We start from the raw sequence: 17442 nt of genomic DNA on the forward strand, positions 1-17442 counted from the left end.
CACATTTGACGAACTCCTGTTCTAGTCTGGGATGTAACAGCACCCACTTACGCAGCCCTGCTCTTCCCCTAACTCCCAGGAACACTGGGGCAGTGGCCTCACATATAATACATTCCCACCATAACATGTCCTAACTTTTTAAAAAAGATTTATTTATTATGTATACAGTGTTCTGTCTGTATATATGTCTGCAGGCCAGAATAGGGCACCAGATCTCATTACAGATGGTTGTGAACCATCGTGTGGTTGCTGGGAATTGAACTCAGAACCTCTGGAAGAGCAGCCAGTGCTCTTAACCTCTGAGCCATCTCTCTAGCCCCAATATGTCTTAACTTTTAAAGTGACGAATGTACAAGGAATGTGCGTGAAAAAAGTGGTGGGGAGCCGCAGGAGGGAAGGGCGACTTCCAGGGTTTTCATTGGGAAGGCTACTGGGGAACTGGAATTTGGAGAATGGATTGAGTTTTGCTGGATAAGCATAAAAAGAAATGTTTGCTAGGTGGAAGAAACTTTACTTTTTGTTCTTGTGAGACAAGGTCTCACTTTTAGTCCAGGATAGCCTAGAACTTACTACATAGCCCAGGCTTGCCTTAGACTCTTGGAAATCTTTCTTATTTGCCCTATAGGTGTGAACCACCATGCTCAGCCTAACATAATTCTTTCAAGTCGGGCAGTGGTGGTGTTGGCATTTAATCCCAGCGCTCAGGAGGCAGAGGTAGGCGGATCTCTGTGAGTTCAAGGCCAACCTGGTCTACAAGAGCTGGTTCCAGGACAGCTAGGTCTGTTACACAGAGAAACCCTGTGTCTATACAAACTAGTAAGGTAGCTCTCTTTACAGATTGACAAAAGGTTGTAATCCAGCATAAGAGTTTGGGTTCAAACCGGGTGGTGGTGGTGCACACCTTTAATCCTAGCACTTGGGAGGTAGAGGCAGGCAGAACTCTGTATTCGAGGTCATCCTGGTCTACAAGAGTTAGTTCCAGGACAGGCTCCAAAGCTACAGAGAAACCCTGTCTCAAGAAACCAAAAAAGAAAAAAAGGAAAAAAAAAAAAAAGAAAATAATTTTGGGTTCCTGGCAAAAGAGGAGAGAAAGGCAGAGACGGAAGTGTCAAAGACAACTGTTTATCTCTGGGTAGATATGGACTATATCTTAGAAAATTTCTGGTGGCTGTTCAATAGATGATAATAGTGAAGCCGAGACTGACCTTAATCTTAAGGGAAATTAAAGGGCACTGAGCTATGGAGACAGATATAATAATGGTGCTTCTGAAGTGGAAAACTAATAACTGTGTTTTCCCTTTATACAGCATTTCACAACAGCCAATACTTTCCTGCGAAACGTAAACTTGACCCTGTCTGAAGTAATGAAGAGCAAGCGTGTCAACACCAATGTAGGTGTCATCGAAGGATAATTTCCTGTAGCTGGTTCCCTCGACGTCTTCCATGAGTTCTGGGGACTGAGCTCAGGTGGTCAGGCTTGGGGGCAAGTGTCTTAACTCACTGAGCAGTCCCACTGGTCTAGAGAAAAAAAAATGGCTTTTGTTTTATTTTGTTTTTGAGACAGTCTTATCAGGCAGCCCAGCCTGACCTGGAACTCACTACGTCAACCAGGCTTGCCGAAAACCCGTAGAGATCTGCCTGCCTCTGTCTATGGGCTAGGACCGAAGACGTGGGTCGCTGTGCACAGCCAGAAGCAATGTTTGGGTCATTAGCCCAAGGATCACTCTGGTAGCTTCCAGAGCTGGGCTAGAATCCAGGCATTCTGAGGAGGCATGGTCATCCTCTGCACCGAATCTGACCATCCCGAGGACATGAGGACAGACTTTCTGAAGAATCTGCAGGAAGGGACATACCTAAGGACAGAAAGTTCAAGGCGAAGTCTGGGGAAAATAATAGTGTTTTGAAAAATGGAAGTCCAAACTGTGTAATGTGGGGGGAGGTTGTTGAATTTCCTTGATTTCCTATCAAGTTGCGTCCTGCAGAGCTAGGCTTGCCCTTTGTTTATGAGTTGGCTTGAGTTGCTGCAGGCAGTTGGCTGCGCCCTCCCGTGCAGCCTAAACACCCAAGGGCTGACTTCTTCCCACTTTTGCTTGGTGGTGAGAATTCCTCCAGTGTGTGTTATTTGCCAAGAAGGATCTTCACTTGAGAAGAGGACTGGGAGCAAAAAGAATCCTTGGGGCTCTTTCTCAAGAAACTTTCAAAGAAGCAAGAAGGGAAACTTGGTTGAATTTTAAGATTATCACTCGTTTGGAAAACAAGCTTTCCAGTGCTAGTTTTCTAAATGCTAGATTACTAGATTTGTTCAGTTTTTTTTTTTTTAAATGCGTAGCCCAGGCTGGCCTCCAACTTGTGATCCTTCCGTCTTTGCCTCCTTCAGCAAATCCTACCAGGGTGTGCCACCACAACCAGCCAGGGTTTTTTTTGTTTTGTTTTGTTTTGCTTTGTTTTTTTGTTTTTTTTTGGGGGGGTATTTAAAAGGTTTTAAGAACTTAAACTTTTCTCAACAGTGAGACATGTCTGCTTCTGGCAGCATCAGTTACTTTGAGAAGATATGGGCATCGAAGAGGCTCCTTATGGAGTTGACTAGCCATTTGGGCAAGAAACTGCTCCTTCCTGGACTGCCTGGTAGCAAGCTGTCTGAACTGGACATGCAGGACTCACAGAGATATGACTGCTGAACTTGCCAAAAGAGGTGACACTAGCTTAGGCTCATTTCTGGCTAGCTCTTTCAATTTAAATTAACCCATTTCTCTTTATCTACCTTTTGCCACAGGGCTTATTACCTTTCTCATTTCTGTGTATCTTATTTTCACTGCTTCTCTGTGTCCAGCTGGAGGCTGCCTGGCTGCCTGGCTTCTGACCCCGGGCATCTCCCACATTCCTCTCATCCCTTTGGAGCCTAGATTTCTCTTCCTACTTAGTCTCTCTGCCCACCAACCCCATCTATCTTTTCTCTGCCAAGCAATTGGCCATTATTAGACCAACCAGGTACCTTAGTCAGGCAAACTGAAACAGATGCAATAAATGCATCTTTGCATAATTAAACAAACGCAGCATAAACAAAAGCGGCACACCTTTGCACAGTTAAGGTAATATTCTGTAGCATAAACAAATATAACACATCTTTGTCCAACTAAAATAATATTCACAACACAGCACAGTAGATCTGACCCTGGTTGTGTGAGCAAGAGCGAGCCATCCCTCACCTGTGCAGTGTGAACTGGCCCCAGAAGCGTGAAAGCAGGTGAGTTGGTTCCACCTCTCATTGATGGGCTCCCACACTTTGCCTGGTAGCACAGTAGAGCTTGGCCTGGTGGTGTGAGTGAGGGAAAGCTGCCCCACCATAAGCACGTGTGCGTGCACGCGTGTGCGCACACACACAAACACACACAGGGCAGCGTGGAAGAGTTGGCCTGGTGGTGTGGTGAGGGAAAGCTGTCCCACCACACACACACACACACACACACACACACACACACACATGCACACACACATGCACACGCACACATATACATGCACACACACGGCAGCATAGCAGAGCTGGTCTGGTGGTGTGGGTGTGGGAGAACAGGCAGACTGGCCAACTCAGTTACCACCCAGGTCCAGATCCAGGGCTCTGAGTTGGATAACCCCAACATCTACCCCATCTACGAACTGTTGGAACACATGAAAGGGCTGGTCCTTCAGAACGAAAGCTGCAGGATTTCCATGACATGGGGCAGCAAGAGGCTATCTGAGAGGAGTCCCAGTAAGGTTCCAGGATCCAGTATTGAGGATGTAGCAGAAGCCAGAGGCCTTGAACCTGACCGAATAACTCACTGCAATGAACTTGTGCAAATGAAGTTGTTTGGGCGAAAGGGTAGACTGTGTGACACACAGTGACACACCATAACTTCCACACTGAGATTTTTGTTGTTGTTGTTTGTTTTCTTTTGGTGGGGAGGTTGCAAGGACAGAGGGCAGATATGCACGGACAGGAAGGTTAGTGGGATTGGGGTGCATGATGTGAAATTCACAAATAATCAATAAAAAGGTAGAAATAAATAAGATAAAATAAACAAATGAAAAGACTCGTTATTTTAGAATCAATTATTTTTGTTTTAAAATGATTTTTAAATTATTATTATTTTATATCCCAACTGCATTTCCCTCCTTCCTCTCTCCTCACTCCTTACCACCTCTTCAAGTCAATTAATTTTAAAGTTTCAATTAAGTTTATCTAAACATATACATAAAAACATAAAAATTATGCATATTTGTTAATGTTTGTAATGTGATGAGATCAATGAAATTTTGAAGAGATGTCAAGATAATTCAGTAGGGAAAGGACAATGTAGTCAATTAAATGTGTTAGAGTAGATGCATATCCACAGACAAAAAAAGTTAGTATTCTACTATATGCTATATACAAAAATTAACTCAAAATGGATAAAAAACTTAACAGACAAAGTTCTTGAGCTGGAGAGATGGCTCAATGGTTAAGAGCACTCACTGGCTGCTCTTCCAGAGGTCCTGAGCTCAATTCCCAGTAACCACATGGTGGCTCACAGCCATCTATAGTGAGATCTGATGCCCTTTTCTGGTCTGTAGGCATACATGCAGATGGAGCACTCATACACATAAAGTAAATCATTCTTTTAAAAAAAAAGAGACAAAACTCTTAGGATAAAACACAGAAATAGATGCCCATAATACTAGATAGTACAATAACTTATTAGATAAGACACTAAAAACAGGCTGGGTGGTGGCACATGCCTTTACTATCAGCACTTAGATTATTAAATAAGTAAATAATATACATAGTTGTATAAATTGATATAAATATTTTGGAGGATACATATGTATATCTATATAAATACATTCCTATACATGGTCACATGTTAGTTATGAGGTTACATCATACAAATAATATGATTAGATACAATCATCTAAACATCAGTTAAAGGGCAGGGGTGGAAAATGAACATTTTGTAGTTGGACAGCCAGGTCTAAAGGTACATGTTTGTGATCACAGTACCTAGAGGTTAGAAGCACCACAAGCTCAAGGTAATACTCACCAACAGAGATTGGGGTCAGCCTAGGGACCAGGCTTGTCTCAAAACAAAATAATGAGCTCTAGACGTTGTTTCTGGGACATGCACAGTACAGCTAGAATTTTGTGCTACAAATAGTTAAGAGGGCCAGTGTGGTGGCTCAGGAGGGTAAAGGGCCTTGTGGCTGAGCCTGAGAACTTGAAATCTATCTCCAGGAACCCATGTGTTAGAATGAGAGAAACAGCTACTGCATGTAAGCTGTGTCATTTTCCGGTCCCCAACAGAGTCATGAAAGATGTTTAAGAGAAAGTTTAAAACCAATTAACATTTGCAATTTTGTATTTACGGAAAAAGCAAGAAAACAATTTCAATACCATACATAGAGCTTGGTGTGCTACATTTGTCTGAGGGCTAAGCTAAATTGATCACTTTGTGTACTCACTCTTGATGCTATGTAAAAAATATGAGGCTGAAGTCCTGGGGGGAATTATTATATGCTTTTGAAACATATATTTTTAAAAATTGCATAATAGCATCCCTCTGCTGAATTACATTTGCCAAGTAGAAATTCAAGCTGAACAAGTGAGAACCCAGTTCTGCTCTGGAGAAGGGGCTGACCTCCCATACCTATGTTATCTGTCTTTCCCAGATAAAAATCAAGTGTCTTTCATATGGGATTTCAAAGCGGTTTAAAGTTGTTAATTAGTTCTCTTAGCAACTATGAGAATTAGGTGTGTTTGATTATACCTGTTCTCCACATGAGGAGGCAGACACCAGATGATTTCCCAGCATTATATACTGCATCACTGTTAATGAAAGTAAGAATTCCTTTACTTCATCAGCAATTTTCTTTTCTTGAAAAGTGGCAAAGCGGACTGGGGAAATAGTTCAGCCATGCAAGCATGAGGACCGAGCTTTCCAAAGCTAGCATGCAGTCCAATACGTGTAATGCCAGCACTGGGGAGATACAGACAAATGATCCTTGGGGCTTGCCGTTCAGTCTAGCCTAATCAGCAAGTACCAGACCCTAGGGAGAGACCCTGTCTCAGAGAACAAGGTGGGTAGCTCCTGCGGAACCACTCCCAAGACTGACCACAGGAACATACACACATAGACATAAATAAACACGTACACATATGTACATACACATCATACACATACACACACAGAAAGACAGACACACACACAGAGAGAGAGAGAGAGAGAGAGAGAGAGAGAGAGAGAGAGAGAGAGAGAAAGAGAGAGAGAGTTTTTGGGCAAATAAGCCAAACTAAAATAACTATTCATATGTTTAATATTTTTAAAATACAACTATTTTTTACTTTTTATGTTTTGTTTCTTTTTTTCCCACCTTCCCCTACTGTGGGATAATGCTTTCTGACTGTAAAGATTTGTCACTCATATTGGTTTACTAGCCAGTAGCCAGGCAGGAAGTGTAGGTGGGATAGCCAGACTAGGAGAATTCTGAGAAGAGAAAAGTCAGAGATGCAGCCACCAGCCAGATGCAGAGGAAGCAAGTATCTTTTCACTTACTGAGAAAAGATACCAAGTCACATGGCTAACCATAGACAAGAATTATGGGTAAGTTTAGGTTGTAAGAGCTAGTTAATAATAAGCCTAAGCTAATAGACCAAACAGTTTATAATTAATATAGGCCTCTGTGTGTTTTTCTGGGACTGAATGACTGAGGGACCAGGCAGGATGGAAACTTCGGTCTACGTTCATCCCACTTTCAGTGAGGTTTATTAGGAATAAAAGGACTGTAACTCATGATTGGGGCTTGTGATAGAAAGGAGAACATTATTATTGTTATTATTACTATTATTATCATCATTTTGGGGGTTCGAGACAGGGTTTCTCAGCATAGCCCTGGCTGTCCTCAAACAAGCTCTGTCATTCAGGCTGACCTCAAAGAGATCCACCTGCCTCTGCCTCCCGAATTGTTCTGTAATTCCATGTACAGCTTTGAATTTTTGACTATCCTACTATTTCAGCCTCCTGAATGTTGAGGTTGTCATTATTTTATATTATTATATAACAATTATGCATTTTATATTATATTTTTTGGTGATCCTGTGGGTTGAACCCATGGCTTTGCACACACAAGGCAAGAACTCTACCACTGAACTATACCCAACCGTATTTCTTATGACGGCTCTAGAAGATGCCAACGCAAAAGAATAATCAGTAAGTACAGGAATAAAAATGCAAAAGGTGCAGCAATGGTTTGTAATCTGCAAAACTTAAATAAACTTTATTGACTGATCAAACAAGGCCTAGACATCTACCTTCCTGGGCCTATTCTAGAAGGCAAGCACCTTGCTGTTGTTGCAGTGATATTTCCAAAACTGCTTGCTGATTTTCTAAGTGTAAGCTAGTGAGCCAATAACTTCATCTGTCACTCTCTTGCCATTTGTTTTTCATTCCGTCCTGCTAATGTCTCTTCCCCTACCCTTAGTACTAGGAGACCAGAGTGACTCCTTTCTGTCGCTCCTGGGTTATATCACCTCGGCTGCTGCAACAGTTGCATGGGGTTGAATTCTGGAATTACTGGGTAAGAAATCTTTGAGAAAAACATTAAAGCAAGTCTGCCAACAAGAGATTGCATCTCAACTGGGGCTTCCTGTGCTCTTATCAAAGCTCTGCCTCCTGCTTAAAGGATTTAAAGGGGAACAGAAAGGTCACTGGGAATCCCAGCAAAGTTTGCAACGTCCAGAACCTACTTTCAGACCTAAAGTTAAGATGTTTTATTGATTTTTATTGAGCTCTACATTCTTAAGTAAGATTTTGTTTTTTTAATTTTTGCATTTGTGTTCCCTGTCAGTATCTGAAAACAGCTTAAGATCCCAGGCATTGTTCTCAGTGAACCAAATTGTTTATAAATATGCTGATAATATCAGGCAAAAGACCATGGGAACGAAGTGGCCGGTTTTATCGTCTTGATTTCATACTGCTTCTAAGGTTAATGATGGAGGAGAGGAGTTTTTTGTTGTTGCTTTTAAACTCCTGTCCTTTTTAGGTATGACTCTTAGTAATTTTTAGAGTTAATGATAACATGATTTCTGATTACATTTTAAATACTACTTTAATTTTCAATTTAAAATTGTTTAGTGTTTATTTTTTAGGATTTTTTTTTCCCCTCAAGACAAGATTTCTCTGTGTAACAGCTCTGCCTGTCCTAGAACTCACTTTGTAGACTAGGCTGGCCTTGAACTCACAGAGGCCCACCTACCTCTGCCTCCCAAGAGCTGGGATTAAAGACACGCACCCCCATTTGTCTGGTGTGTATGAGGGTTGCATATGCGCATATAACGGTCATTGGAAAACCTTCAGGAGCGTTTCTCTCCTTCTACCCCATGATTTCCGAGGATCAGCAGGACATCAGGCTCGGTGGCAAGTGCTTCACCCTCTGAGCCACCCTGCTGGACCCATTTATCTCGTTTGTTTGCAGACAGGATCCTGGCTGGCCTTCAACTCACAACACCAAAATCTGCTCTGCCTTGTAAAGACAACGTCCATCAGTTGCTTTCTTCTGTGTCCTGCAGAATGTCTGGCAGACTCTTTCATGAATCAGGAACCCTCTTTAGGTTCACCTTCTTTAGGCAACTTCAGCAGTCATTTTTCTGTGGATCCTGAATGTCCAGTTCATCAAGCAGTCCAGGCAAGAGCAATTTCTTGTCCAAATGGTTAATACACTCCATAAGGAGCCTCTTCAATGCCCGTCATCCTCTTGAAGTAGATTGGTGCTGCCAGGAACAGATGTGTCTCATTGTCATGAAAAGTACTAAATTCTTAAATTTAAGTGCCATATTCTGAAGGTCTTTGAAAGATTTGAAGAATCCCTATCCATCTGAAATATATCTCTGTACATCTAGAAAACCTAACTAACATGACTATAAGCTTGACTATTATAGATGACTATCTATTAACCTATATTTCTTAAATATACATTACATTTTTAAATAAGCCGCACAAACACAATGCCTTAATCAAGAGCAGAAATATACATATAACAAAATTGACCTTACATTTGTATCAATAAACCAAGATCCATACCAATGCAAATCTCCATAGTATATCCCACTTTAAATGTAAATAAACATTTATAAACAATATTTGGGAATTTGGGTGTATTGTTTCCTGAATTTTATTGGGTGAAGTATTTTTGGGGGTGCTTATGGTGACCTTTCAGGGGGTCTTGGTCTATCAAACTACATTAGTCTGGAAGAAATCCACAGGTTCTCATCTTCTGTGGAAACAAAGGAAAAACCTCTTTTCCAAAGCAATATATCCTTAAATCCAAATTCTGAAGTCAGGATACCTTTATGTTGGTTTATCTTAGCAGCCCATACAATGAAATGTCTCTCTGTACTTAGCTCTTTCACAGTCAAAAAATTCAAAAAAAAAAACCACAATAGTATATATAATTCAGACTCTCTGTGTATATTCCCTTTTTGTGGATTATTTTTCTTACTCTATTACTTTTTAGTATTTATTTTATTATCTTTATTTCTTTAATCTATGACTGCCTGTACTCTTTTATATTACATTTACTGTCTCTTTACTCTTTTTCTTCTCTGTTCCAAACCTATGTACATTTTTTAAACACATTGTGACTCGTTTGGAGTTCTTTTATGTCTGAATCTGCCCTATTGTGTATCTGTAATCCTAGAGAGCTTTTAGAAAGCTAAGCAGAGGCCTGGCTGGTACTAAGACTGCTTTGTCTTTTGGCTCTGCCCAGTCCAACATGTCAGAAGCATGTTCATTGCCTCTGTAAGCTGCACATACTGCCCCAGTTCCAAGTATGTAGTGGGTCTGTGTCATGCCATTAAGCAGTTTGTAACACAACACGATGCTCACAAACCTCACTGAAATGCTCAGTCTCCTGAAGGAACCAGAGTTCCTGCTGGCAGCATGACCCAGGAAGCCACTGTTTCAAAACTTTGCAGGATTTTTTTTTCTTTATTGCTGAATCAGGAAAACCTCTCTTAAAGGAGCCACTAGCAAACAGAGCAAGAAGCTGCCTTAAACTCTGTTTTTTTTTTGTTTGTTTGTTTCTAGAATTCCTTTTCAAGATTTCTCAGGTTTTATGTGGATACAGTCAACCATGTTGGCATGCCAATTTGTTGTAGGAGCCTGCTTGTTCATTCCTGGCTGCTCAGCCCCAAAATAATCACTCAGAAACATATTATTTGCAATACTGTTTGCCAATAGTTTAAGCATATTTCTAGATTGCTCTTATATCTTAAACTAGTCCATTTCCATTAATCTGTATATCGCCACGTGGTTATGGCTTACCAGGTAAAATTCTGTCCCTAGCGTCTGTCTCCCATGGGGCTACATGGTTTCTATCTGACCTTGCCTTCTTTCTCCCAGCATTCAGTTTATTCTCCCCCTCACCTAGCTAAGTTCTGCCTAGCTATAGGGCAAAACAGTTTCTTTATTCATTAACCAATAAAAGCAAAACATATACAGAAGGACCTCCCACATCCAACATCTGGCTATGTTTTAAAAATTTTCTGAGGGCTGGAGAGATGGCTCAGTGGTTAAGAGCATTGCCTGCTCTTCCAAAGGTCCTGAGTTCAATTCCCGGCAACCACATCTTGGCTCACAACCATCTGTAATGAGGTCTTAACCATCTGTAATGGTGCCCTCTTCTGGCCTGCACACACACACACAGACAGAATATTGTATACATACATAATAAATAAATAAATATTAAAAAAATTTTTTTGAGATAAAATTTAAACAAAGATTTTAATTTAAATTTGCTTGGGGCTGGAGAGATGGCTCAGCAGTTAACAGCAGTGGCTGTTCTTCCCACGGACTCATGTTCAATTCCCAGCACCCATATGGCAGCTCCTATCAGGCTGTAACTCCAATTCCAGGGCTTCTTGTAAAGATATTTTGTTTGTGTTTTAACAAATAAAGCTTGCCTGAAGATCAGAGTGCAGAGCTAAGCCACTAGAGGCCAGGGAGTGGTGGCACACACCTTTTATCCCAGGAATCAGAGACAGAGGCAGAAGGATCTCTGTTAGTCTGAGGCCACCCTGGGCTACCCGAAATTGATCCAGTCTAAAAGAGAAACAGCTCACACAAAGATGATCCTAGTACTTGGAATCACAGACCTTTAATCCCAGCACTAGGGAGGTAGAGACAGGAGTGATGTGGCTGGGTGGAGATAGGAATATAAGGCAGGAGGGGACAGGAGCTCATTGTGGTCTGAGGCAGCAGTCTGAAGTAGTCAGTCTGAACAGGCACGAGCAATCAGTCTGAGGATGCAGTGTGAGGATTCGTAGAGACAGGATTGCCCCTTTGGTCTGAGCACTGCTAGAGGTAAGAGTGGCTGCCCGCTCTGCTTCTGTGAACCTGCAGCTTTTGCCCATGATATCTTACTGCAGGTGTTTATTATTATAAGAGCAATTAGAGTCTGTGCTACAGCTTCTGACACCCTCACACACATATACACAGAGACTAAACAGTACTGAACATAAACTAAAAAGAAATTATACAAATTTGCTGTATGATTTGATTTCCTACCACAAAAGAGATTTAGGAAATTGGTCTTTTAGATAGGTATGGTGGCACAGAACTAGAATCACAGTATTTGAAAGACTGAGGCAGGAGGATTGCTGTGAGTCCTAGGCCTGAGCTAAAGGGCCAGGTCTTGCTTCAAACAAAGAGCAAAAAACAAAAGTTGAATCTTAAGAGACGGCTCAGTAGTTAAGAAAACTTTCTCCTCCTCCAAAGGATCAAGTTTGATTCTCATTAACCAGGGCAGGTCACCTCCGGCTCCAGAGGAATCAATACCTTCTTCTGGTTTCCAAGAACACCAGCATATATGTGACATACACAGGCCCACACTCATACACATTTAAAAAAAAGTTGCTCTTTAACTCTCAAGAAGAAGGGATTTATTCAAGCAGAGGTTCACATTTCTCGCCATTAGTTCTGTCTGGAAGCCGTCTCTAAATATTTAATTGGTTTTAACTAGGGGAATTCTAGATTGAGAAAGAAGAAACTCATTTTGGATGTGGGTTTTTCTTTGTTTTAGGAAGCCTCTCAAAAGGATGGATGTGTCCTAATCTTGTTCAGGGTGAAGGCCGGGAGTATGAGTATTCCAGTAGCTTCATTCTTGCACAAATTGTGCCCTTGAAATTATCTTTGTAATTTCTGAAAGCAGATAGTACAGCACAGTTATTTGGAGGTCAGTATGAAGGGCCAGATAAATATTTATCGAAAGCCAGGAAGACTAGAATGCAAGGCCATAAGAAGGTCTTGTTTTTAAACTTGAGTGCATTTCAAATGCTCAGGCAGAAGCCTTAGGCTCTGGGTGAGAAAAATGTGAACTTGCTTAATAACCGAAGAAAGTGTTGGAAAATTATCAAACATCTGTAGAATGTGTAATAAATAGGATATTCATTATGATTCCCCTGCCCCCTGCCAACCCTCCAGGCACAAGAAATCTTATATAGGACCCAATGTTTGTCTTGCTTTACGTCCTTAGTTGGCTTTTCACTTTGGTTATTATTTATTGGACACTTTCTGGGTTTGTAGCAGCAGAGGATTTGGTCACTGCTCTCTGATTCATGAATCTTTCTAAGGAAATGCAATTTTCACATATTAACTATGAAATAATAGAGGATGCCAGGTATTGGTGGCACATACCTTTAGTCCCAGCACTTGGGAAGCAGAAGCAGATGGATCTCGGAGTTTAAGGCTAGCCTGGTCTACAAGGTGAGTTCCAGGACAGCCAGGCCTACATGGTGAATCTCTGTCTCAAAGCAACAACCACAACAGCAAAAAACAAAACCAAAACAAAAAAGAAATAACTAGAGAAATGTACTTTATGCTTTAGCACGAACATTAGAAGTTCATCACTGAGAAACACAGTTTCCAAAGATGAATACTGATATTTTTGCAAAGTAAGGTTTCAGGAGGGGTTTGATGAGAGCTGTTGATTGATTAGCAACTTCTCTAAGTTCCTGATCTCTAAATGAATATGCTAAGATGGGAGTCTGACTTTTTAGGGGCACACATATTAGCATTTGAGTTAAGTAGAACAATTTGTGTTCTAGCTATGAGCAGGTGAAAACAGAATACTTAAAAGGATAATAGTTACGGTGGTGTGTGCCTTTGATCCCAGCACCTAAAGGCAACATCAGGTGGCTCTCTATGAGTTAGGGGTTAGCCTGGACTGTATAGTGAGACTCTGTCTCAACCCTCCATCATACCCCTCTACATAAACCTTAATAAAGCACAGTAATTGTGAATATAACCTGAAGAAGACTCTTTTGATGTAGGAATGAAATGTAAAAGTATCCTTAAAATCTGTAGCTAGAAATAAAAGGATTATGGCTGTGGATATTAACTGTTTTAACTATCCCACATCAAGGTTAAATAGAAGATGCATGGACTTCAGGAATTTCAATATCTCATCTCTATTCTTAGTCTTAATTTTTTGATTTTTTTTTTTTGAGACAGTGTCTCACTTTGTAGCCTTGGCTGGCCTGGAACTCACTGTGTACACCAGGCTGGCCCTCAGACTCATAGAGATCTGTTTAACTCTGTCTCCCTGCTGGGATTAAAGGCCTCCAACCACCATGCCCGGCTTGTTTCTCATATGTTAGGGACAGTCTTAAACAATTTGTTTCAACAGTGTTTTTGAGGAAAACTACTAAGCTTCTTGCTAGGGATAGTGACTTATCAGGCAGTTACACAGTGTCTCATTTTCTTTTTATTTATTCTATGTGTCTTTTACATCATGTATCTTGATCCCAATCATTTCCCCATCCCTTCACATCCACCCTCCACCCTTTTACCCCCTCATACAGTCTCTCATTTTAAGTTGTTTTTCCATCTAGTAATGAAAGCCAGTGACCAAAGTGCAGTGTGACAGTGCACTAGACATTTACAAAAAGGAGCCTGTGCAGGCCTCTAACCCAGCACTCAGGAGGCAGAGGCAAGTGGATCTCGGTGAGTTCGAGGCCAGCCCGGTCTACAGAGTGAGTCCCAGGACAGCCAGGGCTACACAGAGAAACACTGTCTCAAAAACAAAACAAAACAAAACAAAAAACCAAAAAAATTCCAAGAACAAAAAAAAGCAAAGGGGGAATAATTATTCTTTAATTTGCATGTATATGTATAAGGGTATTTGAGCACCATAACACTTGTGTGGAGGTTAAAGGACCAGGGGGTCAGCCTCAGACTGCCAGGCTTGAGGACCAGTGTCTTACCTGCTGAGCCATTTGCTGGTCCCCATGTCATCTTCTTACAGATAGTATTGTCTAACCTGACTGAAGAATGGTGAGCATTCATGACATGGAGGGTAAAGTATGTTCTTGGCAGACAAAACAACCGAGTGCAAAGGCTCAAGGTTCTGTGTGCTTGAGGAACTATGTTGTTTGGTAACATGGAGCTCGGCCAGGGCACACAGTTTGACTGTTTTCTTTGTATGAAAACTTCCTAGTATGAAGTCTGGTGTACAAAGATAAATGGGAGAGGACCTTGTGTCTGTCTTTTTCTTTTTCTTCTTTCTTTCTCTCTTTCTCTCTTTCTTTCTTTCTTTCTTTCTTTCTCTCTCTCTTTCTTTCTTTCTTCTTCCCTTCCCCTTTCCTTCCTTCCTTTCTTCCTTCTTCCCTTCCCCTTCCTTTCTCCCTTTCTCCTTTCCTTCCTTCCTTCCTTCCTTCCTTCCTTCCTTCCTTCCTTCCTTCCTTCCTCCCCTCCTTCCTTTTTTGAGACAGGGTTTCCAGAGCTGCCCTGGAATTCGCTCTGTAGACCAGGCTGGCCTTGAACTCACAGAGCTCCACCTGCTTCTGCTTCTCAAGTGCTGGAATTAAAGGCGTGCGCCACCACTGTCTAGCTCCTTGATGAGTCATTGTACTGCTCTTTTTGTCAGGTTTTTAAGCCAAAGATTCTTTCGCAAGATTTCTGCCTAGCCATTAGTTCCACATCATCATACAAGTCTCAGACCAAGTAACATTTCCTCCAACAGGCCTCTCCTTTGGAGTCCTAAGGTAGAGTAGTTTTCTCTCGTGGTTTCACAGAATAAAGATAGCCCAGCAGGTAAAAGCATTGGCCACACAAATCTAAAGGCAGAACTTGAACCCCCAGACTCCCTGTGAAGGGGGAGCAGAGCGGACTCCACAGAGATGTCTTCTAACATCCACATGCATGCCATGGCATGAGGAAGCAAGAAAGCACACACACATATGTGCATGCACACATATATGTAAACATAGGGTCAGGCAAAGTGGCACATGTTTTAATTCCAGCACTTGGGAAGCAAAGGCAGGGAGATCTGTTTGTTCAAGGCCAGCCTGGTCTCCAAAGTGAGTTTCAGGCCAGACAAAGTCATCCAGTGAGATCTTATCTCATATGTTTCTTGTTTGGGGTGGATGGATAGATGTAGATGATGGGACTGGATTCTAGGGACATAGCTAGTGGACTGGAGCTAAGCAATAATACTTTCAAAGGTCTAGTGAGCGGGTGTCCATGTGATCGACAGACTTCAGAGAACAGTACTCGGTTTTAAGCTTTCCTTAACCTGTTTTAATTATGTGCTTTGTCTTTTAACTACAGGCCTCTGTAAAAGATTTAACAATGGGATGGTGGTAGCACACACTTTTAGTCTGAGAGCTCCCAGGCTGAGGCAGGCAGATCTCCGAGTTCAAGGGCAGCCTGGTCTACAGAGCAAGTACAACCTGAGGTACACAGGGAAACCCTGTTTTTAAAAAAAAAGACAGACAGAAAGGAAAAGAAACAATAGGCCATGTATCTACTCTTAGAGCAATGGAGCCAGTTTCTGGCATCAGTAAGGAAGAGCTCTTATGTCAGTAAAAAAAATCCAGGGCAAATCACGTAAACTGTGGAAAATATGGGGCTAGTGTCATGGCTCATGGGTAAAGGTGCTTGTTGAGCAATGTGAGTTAGAATCCTGGAACTTCCTCTTACCCCAGGAATAACGATACACAAGTTGTGGAGAATTTAAGTTTTCTGAGAATTTCTCTTTTGGGGCGTGGGCATGCGGGTTTGAGACAGGGTCTCACTATGTACCTTTACCTGTCCTGGAACTCATTAAGTAGACCAGGCTAGCCTCGAGCTCAGAGATCTGCCTTCCTCTGCCTCTGCCTCTCAAGTGCTGGGATTAAAAGTGTGCTCCACCACCGTCAAGCTTTAAATCCTAAAACTTCTAAGAAGCTTTTTTTTTTTTTAATTTGAAGTTTTGTGTGACTGTATCTGAGAGAAAATACGTGCACATGTGTGAGCATGTCCCCTTGGAGGTTGGAAGAGGTTGTTTGATGTCTTGGAGCTGTAGTTTCAGAAGTTTGTGAGACTCCCTTCATGGATGCTGAGATGCAAACACTGGGTGTTCTGAGTGAGCTGCAATGGCTCTCGCTGGCTGAGCCATCTCTCTAGCCCTGAAGCAGCTTTATTTTCTGTTATTCTGACCTGGATAGATATTTCCACACCAACCATCAGATAGTTGCATTGCTTTTCTGCTGGAGTTCAGTTTTTTTTTTAATTTTTTTTTTAAATGATCATAAGGTCTCTTCTTAGAAGAATTCAGTGTTTCTGAGCTCAGGCAACTCCTATGTGTCTTCATTGCTAAAACATGGATTGTTTTGAACTTTACTCCGGTTCTAATAATCTGTTTATGCAAGGGCAGTTGGCTTGTATGTGTAATCAGGGCACTGAGGAGCAGTGGCAGGTTCAGAGCAGCTAGGGCAGTAAGTATATGGAGACTGTCCCAATTAAAATCCCCAAACTAACATCCCCTCCTAATCTGGGGTCTTGCTGTGTTTTTATTAGTTCTCCAATTCAAAGGGAAGACAGACTCCATGAAGGACCACGATACACAATGAGGATACGTCAGTTTTTCCAATGGTGTTGGCCTGACTACTGGATTTTTGTGTTGTTTCCTGTCAATATCTGGGTTCCTTATTGCTGAGTTATCCCTGTATATTAGGATACCCTCTTATGTGTAGGGCCTTTGGCAACTCGAGTACTAGGGATCTTCCTAAATTGCATACAAACCCCACTCACGATAGGTCCACTAATGCCCTTGGATGTAAAGATGATGTCAAAGCCTTTCACAGTTCTCAGTCTCCCTCTCATAATGTAGTAGGATTCTATTTCAAACTCTCCTGATGTAAGATTTGGCCATGTGATTTCACCTGTCAATAAAATGTGAATACACATTGCTTCTGACGGAAGATTTTTTTAAAAATTTTTTTAAACAGCCAGAGCAAGACTTTGAACATCTAGCAATTAAATTTTATGATACCTATTCTGGCAATCTTGAAAGTCCATGTCTTAGGGAAGCATCCAGCAAGCTTGGTACCTCAGGGAATGCAGTGAGTGGAATCCCTGAGAAGTACACTATGCAGAGTTCTGTAGATCTACAGGA

The sequence above is a fragment of the Myodes glareolus genome, chromosome 27, assembly GCF_982192425.1.
Source record: "Myodes glareolus chromosome 27, mMyoGla1.1, whole genome shotgun sequence".
Lineage (NCBI taxonomy): Eukaryota > Metazoa > Chordata > Mammalia > Rodentia > Cricetidae > Myodes > Myodes glareolus.